At 43.7% G+C, this 10,452-nt stretch overlaps 1 pseudogene; it reads left to right on the top strand.

Moving 5' to 3' along the window:
* Positions 1–8,800: 8,800 nt before the first annotated feature.
* Positions 8,801–8,919, top strand: LOC136642570 (5S ribosomal RNA; annotated as a pseudogene).
* The last annotated feature ends 1,533 nt before the right edge of the window (positions 8,920–10,452 follow it).

Genomic DNA, 10,452 nt, shown 5'->3' with positions numbered 1-10,452 from the left:
CAGTGAGGTGGCTAAGTTTGCAGACAACACCAAACTTTTCCGAGTGGTGAAGACCAGAAGTGATTGTGAGGAGCTCCAGAAGGATCTCTCCAAACTGGCAGAATGGGCAGCAAAATGGCAGATGCGTTTCAATGTAAGTAAGTGTAAAGTCATGCACATTGAGGCAAAAAATCAAAACTTCACATATAGGCTAATGGGTTCTGAGCTGTCTGTGACAGATCAGGAGAGAGATCGTGGGGTGGTGGTGGACAGGTCGATGAAAGTGTCGACCCAATGTGCGGCAGCAGTAAAGGTCAATTCTATGCTTGGGATCATTAGAAAAGGTATTGAGAACAAAACGGCTAATATTATAATGCAGTTGTACAAATCGATGGTAAGGCCACACCTGGAGTATTGTGTCCAGTTCTGGTCGCTGCATCTCAAAAAAGACATAGTGGAAATGGAAAAGGTGCAAAAGAGAGCAACTAAGATGATTACTGGGCTGGGGCACCTTCCTTATGAGGAAAGGCTACAGCGTTTGGGCCTCTTCAGCCTAGAAATGAGAAGCCTGAGGGGGGACATGATTGAGACATACAAAATTATGCATGGGAAGGATAAAGTGGATAGAGAGATGCTCTTTACACTCTCACATAACACCAGAACCAGGGGACATCCACTAAAATTGAGTGTTGGGAGAGTTAGAACAGACAAAAGAAAATATTTCTTTACTCAGCGTGTGGTTGGTCTGTGGAACTCCTTGCCACAGGATGTGGTGACAGCATCTGGCCTGGACGCCTTTAAAAGGGGATTGGACAAGTTTCTGGAGGAAAAATCCATTACGGGTTACAAGCCATGATGTGTATGTGCAACCTCCTGATTTTAGAAATGGGCTATGGCAGAATGCCAGATGCAAGGGAGGGCACCAGAATGAGGTCTCTTGTTATCTGGTGTGCTCCCTGGGGCATTTGGTGGGCCGCTGTGAGATACAGGAAGCTGGACTAGATGGGCCTATGGCCTGATCCAGTGGGGCTGTTCTTATGTTCTTAATTTTTATTGCAAGTTAGACTGCAATTTTTTAAAAAGGAAGTAGATGCCAGCCATCATTTTCATTTGTGCACAGAGCAGTTTCTAATTTAGTGCATTGGTATTTTCATGTAAGGGTATTTCCAGCCAGAGGCATTGGTGAGTGACAGGCATTTGACACCTGCAATTCACAAGGGTCCTGGGCTGTGTTCACACAGCAAATGAAAGATGAAAACAGCCGCAGTGCACCAATCCTTATGCAATTTGGTCTCTCTTTTGTTAAGTCCTCTCCCCACACCCCATCCCATTGGCGCAGTCGTTGGAGAAGGCAACTATGGAGAAGAGTGACCCTAGCCTGCAATGCAGATCTGGTTATTTGAAGATGAGGTTATCAGCAAACATAGTCGAAGGTGAACCAGAGCTGCCTCCCAGCACAGGAATGCTGAGCATTTTGGGCTTCTTTACATATCTGCTCGTCACTATCACTGCTGCTAATTCCATGTTTGCTCCCATAATGATTGAGGACTGTACACAGGTTTTCGTTCAAGTGGTGGCTATTTCTTTTTGTCCACCCAATCAAGGTGGGTGAGGACCTGGAGGAAGCCACCACCTAAGCAAGGATGGGAAAACCAAGTGTGGCTTGACGAGTCAAGTTGCTGAGTCATTGTCCCCCGCAACTCAACTTGAAAAAGAGTTATAACAGGGGCACTTTCTGAGACTCTAATGGATGCAAGTTGAATTGCCCCCCTTTAAAAAGCCCACTGTGAAAAAAACAGGGCTACTGCTGGTGTGTGTGTGTGTGTGTGCGCGCGCGTGTGTGTGTGTTAGAGTTCTCTTTACTCACTCCCCATCTGTAAACAGGGTGGAAGGGGTCAGAGGAATGGCAAGAGAGGGGGGATAGAAGCGCAAGAGGGAGGAGGAGGGTCACAAGCAGCAGCTGCAAGGTTTACCAGGATGACCCAATCCTTGCAACTCTACTCAGATGTAGTCCCTCTGTAGCCGGTCATTCAATGAGGGACTCCCTCACAAGTAACAACAGAGCCATGCCATGGAAAGCGGGATCGCTATGAATTCCTTCCCTGCCTCCTCTCTCTCCCTGGGCTGGACCACCCCCTTTAAAAAGCCTGTTGTGGGAAAAACAGGGCTGCTGCTGGGCTCTGTGTGTCTGTGGGAATTCTCTTTAACTACTCCCCTGCTGTCCCATCTGTGGTGGTGGTGGCAGGAGGTGGTGGTAAGAGTCTGAGTGAGAGCTGGGACAGAAGCAATGAGAGGGAGGAGGGTCACAAGTAGCAGCTGGGAGGCTTACCAGGATGACTTGATCCTTACTCAGCTACTCAGAAGTAAGTAGCTGGTTCAGTCAATGAGGCTCGCTTAGCCCACCAGCCATGCTGTCTCCTCCTCCTGCCCTCCCTCAGCCAATGGAAATATGAGAATGCCCATCCCTTGTCCAATGACCACTGTTCCTTCCTTCCTATCAGAGATGGGAAAAGAGAGCCCAGTCCCATCTCCCCCATTCATTGCAAGAGGAAAACATTAACCCTTCCCTGCCTCATGACTGGAACTCCCAGCTGCTTGCCAATCAGAATGCTTGTCCCACAAGGTTTTCCACATCACAGAAACAGTAAGCGAGCATCCTCAGACACAGGCAGACTCAAGTCAACCAGCATGGGGACGAGTGTTGAGTCAGGGGGGCTCTGACTCTTTTTCAGAGTCTTCCACGCGCAAGAGTTGCTGAGTCACCCAAAATCACACTTTTTTGCAACTCAAGTCCAGGTCACTGATTTGAGTTTCCAACACTATACCAAAGTGGCCCAACAAAAGATAAAGGCAAACTCTCAGCAGTTTGTTGGGCTCTCGACATTCCTGCCCCCAATTCAAACCAGCCATTGGCTGGCCAACACCATATTTGTCAGGATGGGGCAAAAAATGTTCCCCACACTCTACACACTGGAGTAGAATTCCCTTCAGGAATCCTGGAGATTTTAGCTTTGTACAGCTTCTGGAAATAATGTTCAAGAGAGTTACAATTCCCAGAGTTTAGCAGATGGAAAACCAAAGCAGATAAGCCAATTAAAATGTGCTCTGGAAAGTCAGCTGAAATCCAAGTACTTTAGGTTAAACTTTTGTGGATCAATATGTAAATCTCAAGAATATCCAGTTGTATGTCATTTCTGAAAAGTTGAAATCTTGGGATTATGTAGATTTTATAATGGCGCTATTCAATTCTGTTTCCTTTACAGCAACAGGCTTCTTTTGTGACTCGCAGACTTCCTGTAATTTGAAGTGATTCTGGCAGCCTGTAGTTTCTTTACTCAAATCAATTGAGTTTCATTACTTTTACAATGAGCTCAAAGGCAGAAGATGTTCTTTCCTACCAGATCACAGGTGATTTACATGAGAAAAAAAATGCAAGTAATAATCAGCACTAGCATTTTTTGCATTATTTTCAAGATGTCTGCTCATTCATTTCCCTCTTCAGTTTTTCAATATCTTGAGAAAGCTCACTATGATTTAAAACTGTATTTGATTTTACTGTATGAGCATAAGAGTCTCATTAGCTTAATGATGTGTTTAGTCTTCTTCATCAGAATGCTGGCTGAGAAGTTCCTTTAATTGGAACAGAAGGCAAAATGAATTGCATTTGTTTTAAAGATACAGAACTTACTGAAGTTGTAATTGACCTAAAAAAAATCTTCTAAAAAATAGCTACCCATAACCTGATCTACTTATTTCCTCTTAGGTGAGAAGTTTTCTTATTTTTCTTAAGCAAGGAACTAACATGCTTGCAGTGGAGTTCTTGAAAACCCTTCTTGCAATGTTCTCAGCCCAATTATCTCTGATTTTCATATCTTATCAATACAGCACAGAATAATCCCATGAAACTGCAGTGAGGGATGATCTGCAGATGGAAATGAGAGCATAAAATGCCTTCCATTGGGGAACAAGTGCCTCTAGGCCCATACATTTCTTTCACCCGCATATAATACTATGAATGGAAGACATGTGCCTTCCACAACCTAAAGGAAGTTAACCGTGAATCATTGGACACGTGCATATATCATAACAGCAGGACTACAGCAGCATCCTTGGACACAATTGCTCCTTCTACAACAGAAGCAGGATCCATGTACCTTCTTGGATTAATAGTCATTTCCCCCTTCATTTAAAAAGTCTGGTAGTACATCGAAGACTAACAAATTTGTTGTATCAGATGTTTTTGTGGATGAGAGCCTAGACAGACAGACAGACAGACAGACAGAGATAAAAAGCAGGAGGACATACCTGTACAGTAATGTGTTTTTTTGTTAAAAAATTTCTTTTACCATTTTGGTATCTCAATTTTTCTTCCATTGTACTGATATCTTAACACCCACCACATCAGTCACCTTTCCTGACAATAAATTTTATTTTTGGAACACACTGGAGTGTCCATTATAAATTAAAGCCGAATGTTGCCAATTTAAGCAAAACCAAAACTTTGGCCATTGTAACAAAAACCTAAAGGCACAATCCTAACCAACTTTCCAGCACTGGCCTAGCTGCAATGCAGCCACAAGGTAAGGTAACAAACATGCCCTTCCCTTGGGGAGGCCCCCTTGACTGCCTCCCTACTGCAGGATGCAGTGCATGCCCCACACTGGCACAGCTATGTCAGTGATGGAAAGTTGGTTAGGATTGCACCCGAAATCATATAATTGGTTAATCTTACCCATCCCTTAGGCCTTACAAACTAGCTTCTATAAGTCCTAAATTGTTTTAAGAAGATAGTTAACCTGAATTAATAACAATGTTTGTTATAAAACATTTTATATCAGCGTTTGTTTGTCACAATTTATATCCCATCTTTCAGCTCCCAAAATGGCACACACCACGAAAATAAAATTAGCATCTCAAAAAGAAAATAAAATCACAAACAGCAATGAAAAACAACCTATAACAAAAAATTAAACTATATAGAGCAGCAGGGCAAAGCAATTTATTCAGCAAATTAAAAAAAAATCAATGCAACTGAAATGTCTGGTAAAACAAAAGTCTTTGCCAGGTGCTGAAGGAACTGAATGGGCCTCCAGGGGCAGAGTTCTATGACCTGGGAGATGCAAGGCCTTGCCCTATGTATGCCTCACTAAGCCTCAGATGGTGGGTTTCAATTCCAGAAGATACAAAAACAGACTACTAGACATGTATTAAGACTTGACTTCAGGTATTTCTGCAAATCACAGAGCTATGCAAAAATGAAGGATGTGAAGTATGACTCAACAGCCTACAACATCTCTATTCTATTGTGGACCAGTACAGGAATAAATTTTATTATTAGAGGAGATGGGCTTGTGACAGGAAACACCTTTCTACTCAGTGATAGGGAAAATTACATCTGTGCCAAACAGCACTTAATACATGATACTGAATATAGACCAGTGATTGAGGACATGGAAACATACAGCCTTCAATTCATGTCCTATTAACAGCCTAAGAAACCATTTATCCTACAGCAGTGTTTCTCCAACTTTGAGGGAGCTTTACTCCCTCAGTAAGTCTTTGAGGGGGAGGTGCTAGGGCAGCAACACCACCCCCAGGATCGTGTCTCTAAGTGGGGGTGCTTTTCACTTACTTTATGCAGGTAGGGCTGCTGCAGGCTGCAGGAGGTGCAGGGAGCCCTGCACAGCCCTCCGCAGTGCTCCCCGAGGCTTGGAATCATCAGTAAAAGCGAGAGCAAAGCATTTCCATTTTGCAGGAGATGCTTTGCTCACGCTTTTACTGATGATTCCAAGCGTTGGGGAGCACTGCAGAGGGCTACACAGGGCTCCCTGAACCTCCTGCAGCCTGCAGCAGCTTTACCTACATAAAGTAAGTGGAAAGCACCCCCCTTGCCCCCCATAGGGACGTGATCCTAGGGATCACTTCCCTGCCTCTCCCCTTCCCCCACTCCTTAAAGGGACAGGGGAACCTTTACACTAGTGGTTCCCAAACATAGGAGATTGCAGAGCACTGAGGCAAAAGTTGTCATGGACCACATGCAAACCCCCCATCCCCGCACAAAAATTACAGTTAAATTTGTTGGCTCCAGTTTGGTCCACACCACGGGTTCAGGAATTAGAAAAGATTTGTAATTAGAAAAGATTTATTAGAGACCTATTATTTATAGATTTGTGGTTTGCTGCTTTTGCTGTCAGCTACAGCTTCAGGCAGTCCTTTCTCTGCCCTCTCTGGTGGTCCAAGGGGGATTGCTTGCTCAGTGAGACACTGGAAGTGATCAAAAACATTTTTTTCCCCTGAGACTTTGCAGACCACTTCTCAGGTTCCTGGACCACAGATTGGGAACCAGTGCTTTACATGAACTGGTGGTTCACAACCCACCAGTTTGAGAACCACTGTTGAAAAGAATCTTGAAAAACACAGAGAATTTCATCTTGTAAAAAAACATAGTTTTGTTCTGATAGTTGAGGGCCAGCCTTAAAAACACATCTTAGGATGGGTTAAAAACCTAAGAAGGACCATGACATTCTGGGCTGATACATCTTTTTCAGGAGAGATTAAAACTGCAGGGCCTTTCATAATGAGGTTTCTGACCTATACATACACGTGAATATTAACTGCATCTCTCAAGGGCTTCATTCATTATTTTAGAACACTTGTTACTCTCCATCCAAATACTCAAGGTCACAGCAGTCACAGGCTGGTAGCTAGAAGCCACTTTAAGAATATTCAACCCCCTCTTTCTCTAGTACCCGAGCGTCACATTCTCTTTCAGCACGCCATATTCATTGCTATTGCTGCTGCTACTGTACTTATTTTTTTGACAAGAAGTAGGGAGGATAGAGTAAAAGCATGGGGCGGGCCAGGTTAGGCATTGGCCAATGGGCCATGCCTATCAGAGGGCCACCTGGCAAGTCTGGCACCCAATGTTCCATCAGTGGAAGTGCTATGGGAGACCTTAGTTCTGGGCTCTATCCCAGAAGACCCAGCAGTCTAGGAGACAGAACACTACTTAGTGAAAGAGCACAAACTTTGCATGCAAAAGTTCCCAGATCCAATTCCTGACATCACAAAGTAGTGCTGGGAAATGCCCGAAACACTGAAGAACTTCCAACAGTCATTGTAGTAGATGATACCAGAGGTGGGTGCCAAACCATCAAGTCAGCATGAAGTACTGCAGGCTGAGATTTGTGAGTGCCTCAGTTCCTAAACATACATACATACAAGCTAAGTGTGCTATGCATTGCAATCTTAAACTCACCCTGAAGAAGAACTTACTCTGGACAGCACTGGTTTGTTTAAGAAATACAGCACCATGCCCCAAGGTTTCTTCCTATCAAGAAGTGTGTAATCTATCTGGAAGCATAGCTTCCAGGTGATGTCACTCCCATCAAGCTCCCTTGGAGTGTCTGCTATCCCTTTTATACAGCCATTGAGCCCTTTGTCAGGGTCACTTACACAATCAAGTCTCACACTGCTCCCAAACTAACCCTAGGCAGTTTTCCTAGTTGCTAGGGCAACAGGGTCACTAAGCAGGTGAATTATGGGCTGGAAAAGGGCCAGAGATGCACATACCCAAAAGGCAGTATGAAGGGTACAGTCAGTGCCACTGATGAGAAAGTGGCAGAATGCAAGGCTGAGGGGTCTGTCACCACAGCCACTAGCGGGCAGTAGTTCAAGGAAGCTATTCACTGGAAAGGAGGAGAAAGCGGCTGCTACATCACCCCATCCCAAGTCGATGCCAATCTGAGGCAGCAGGAAAAAGCTGTCCAGGCTGGGCAGAGGGATCCTTCCCAGGCAGATGGAGAGGGGTGGCCTGGAAGCCCAGCAAGAGGATATCATGAGTACAACAATGGAGGAGCTGCCCTTCCATCTGAGCCAGGGGCTGGGGAGCCTCACCGAACTCAAGCGTAACAAAACATGTAGCCTTAGGAATAAATGCTAAAGATCAAGACATGAATATGGTGTAACTCACTCACCTTCCATTGAGTATGCAGAGATAAGACTTGAGCTGAAGACATATTTTGTTGCTCTTTCTTCCATTGGATATTAATCTGCAGCATTTCCCTTAAGGTCTCATATTACATATTACAATCTTACAAGGTAAGATTGCTTAACATACAGGAATGAGTAGAGGGAGATGGGAGACTAAATATTTTGTGCCCTCCTCTCATTCATGTCTCATCTTTTTTACTGGGTATGTGTTCAGAACATCAAGTCTGGAAAACTCATCTCGAGGAAAACACCCAATAGGCATGTTAACATAACTCGGTCTTGGAAGTTACCTGAGACTGTTGAAGATTAAAGGAAGGCAATCATAAGTGTCTGAAATCTCTTACCCTGCAAGAAGAAGTTAATCCTTCTGGGAAAACATTTAGTGGTTTCTGTGAATGTGCTGGCACAGGTGGATCAAGAAAGCCAGTCATTTCCTGAAAATAAAACCATGGCATTTTTGAATATGAAAGTGCAGGGGACTTTCCAGTTGTCAGCTGATAGGACAGAGAGAGGATGCTGACTATGAACTTTTACCTGGAAAGATGTCCTTTTTCAATTATGAATGAGCATGATAAATTTAAATTTAAAGTAAAACAAGCCTCATCAGTACATTCATTCATTTTATTTCTATCTCACATGCATGTTTCTTCACCCACCTCCCCTCCTGAAACTTTTTGCTGACATGGGTGGGTGAAAATGTTATGGAAGTTGAAAGATGATGGAAAGGGATAGTTTGTGTTTAGGTAACTTGCACCCTTTCATGTCAGGGAGAGTCCCACAAATTATTCTTCCTGCCTAGGAAATGCACAGACGAAAAAGACTTTCTGCTACTTAGAGAAATATTACCCTGCAGATACCTGATCTTGTCTGATCTTGGAAGCTAAGCAGGGTCAGGCCCAGTTAGTACTTGGATGGGAGACCGCCTGGGAATACAGGGTGCTGTAGGCTTATACCATAGTCTTTCCAGACTGAAGGTTGACAACCAACCAACCAACCAACCAGTTCTCTTATGACAGCAGTAGCCCTTCCCCCAATCCCAACCCTTATCTCTGACCTACCTGCAACAGTGAACAACAGCCATGCTTAACAAGCATGGAAGCAAAAGGTCAAAAATGTGGACAGACAGTAAGAGGTGTGCAGTAGCTATCACCATAGCTGTTGTCAGGAAATGAAACCCAATGACAGTGCAGAACTTGAAATCTGTTATGGGGGGAAAAATCACCTGGGGGGAGGGAGGGTTTTTTTTTTCCAACTTGCCAGATGGAGTGCCAGCCTCCAGGGGTGAGTGGAGCCCTGCAGACACCTCTGCAGGGTTCCCCAGGCCTCTGTAATAGTAAAAAAAAAAAAGATTGAAAACCACTTCCGGTTCTCCCCCACACCTCCTGGAGGCTGGCAGTCCATCTGATAAGCTGGAAAAAAACCCCTTTCCCCCACTCCTGGCAGCATTGCGATTCTGGGGGTCACATTGCTGCCTTCCCCTTCCCCCACACACATTTACAGTGCTCCCAAATCCCTTGTAGGAATTTGGGAAGCACTGCTATACACACTTACTTAAGTGTATGTCCCATTAAACTCACTGGATTTTACTTCAGAGTAGACTTGCTGGGATTGCATTGTCAGTGGAGATGTTGAAAATGGTGATATTCATTTTACTCAGAAGTAAGCCCATTGTGTTCAGTAAGGCTTGGGCTGTAATCCTATAGCATTCAACAAAAACAAACATCTCTAATTATAAGAAAAGCTTGCATGAACTGGCAATTGAATAGACTGGCTCTGTGAAATCACTTATTAAGATATTTGCTCTGTAGAAGATTCTGGGAGCTGCAAGGGAGATAAAGCTCACCTGTTGCTGAGTAAGTGCATGGTCTTTCCTCTTCATTGTTGACATTAGATAAAGCCAACAGAAGTGACCACTGATAAGCAAGCCATTGTGTTTGCCTTCCATTAAATAACTGCTATTTGATATTCCTGGGACACTTAGGAGGTTCAAAATAATGCCTTTTCCCCCTTATAATCCCGCTGAGCAAAAACTGCCATGTAATGATTGGATTAATTTCTTCTATATCTAATGAAATGTCAGAAAGAGCAAAACAAATTACCCAGCCTAACCTATTAAGATGATAACAAATAGAATCTCATTAGTATGTTCAAATGGTGGTTTAAGGGCCCAAAGTGGATTAAATGGCATTTAAGAATTAGATAGCTATTAGGTTCAGTATCCTTCAACTCTGTGTTATCGTACATGCAAAGACACAGCAGAATAAAATATTCATTCAAGTCACAGCTCTTTAGTTTATGGAGAAATGTAGCTATCAACACTTCAAGAACTACTCACCAGCTGCCTCATTTAGAGCTGAGTGATTGTGGGAACTTCAATAAATTGTGTCTCTTCCACAGTATGAGACAAGGAATATCAGTGGAGAGAAATAGCTATCTGCACATCACAACATTAATAACATACCTCCCCTGAAATGGAATGTA

Source organism: Tiliqua scincoides, chromosome 2 (assembly GCF_035046505.1).
Source record: "Tiliqua scincoides isolate rTilSci1 chromosome 2, rTilSci1.hap2, whole genome shotgun sequence".
Classification (NCBI taxonomy): Eukaryota; Metazoa; Chordata; class Lepidosauria; order Squamata; family Scincidae; genus Tiliqua; species Tiliqua scincoides.
The sequence above is the reverse complement of the archived record's forward strand: the minus strand, read 5'-3'. Positions and strand labels throughout refer to the sequence as shown.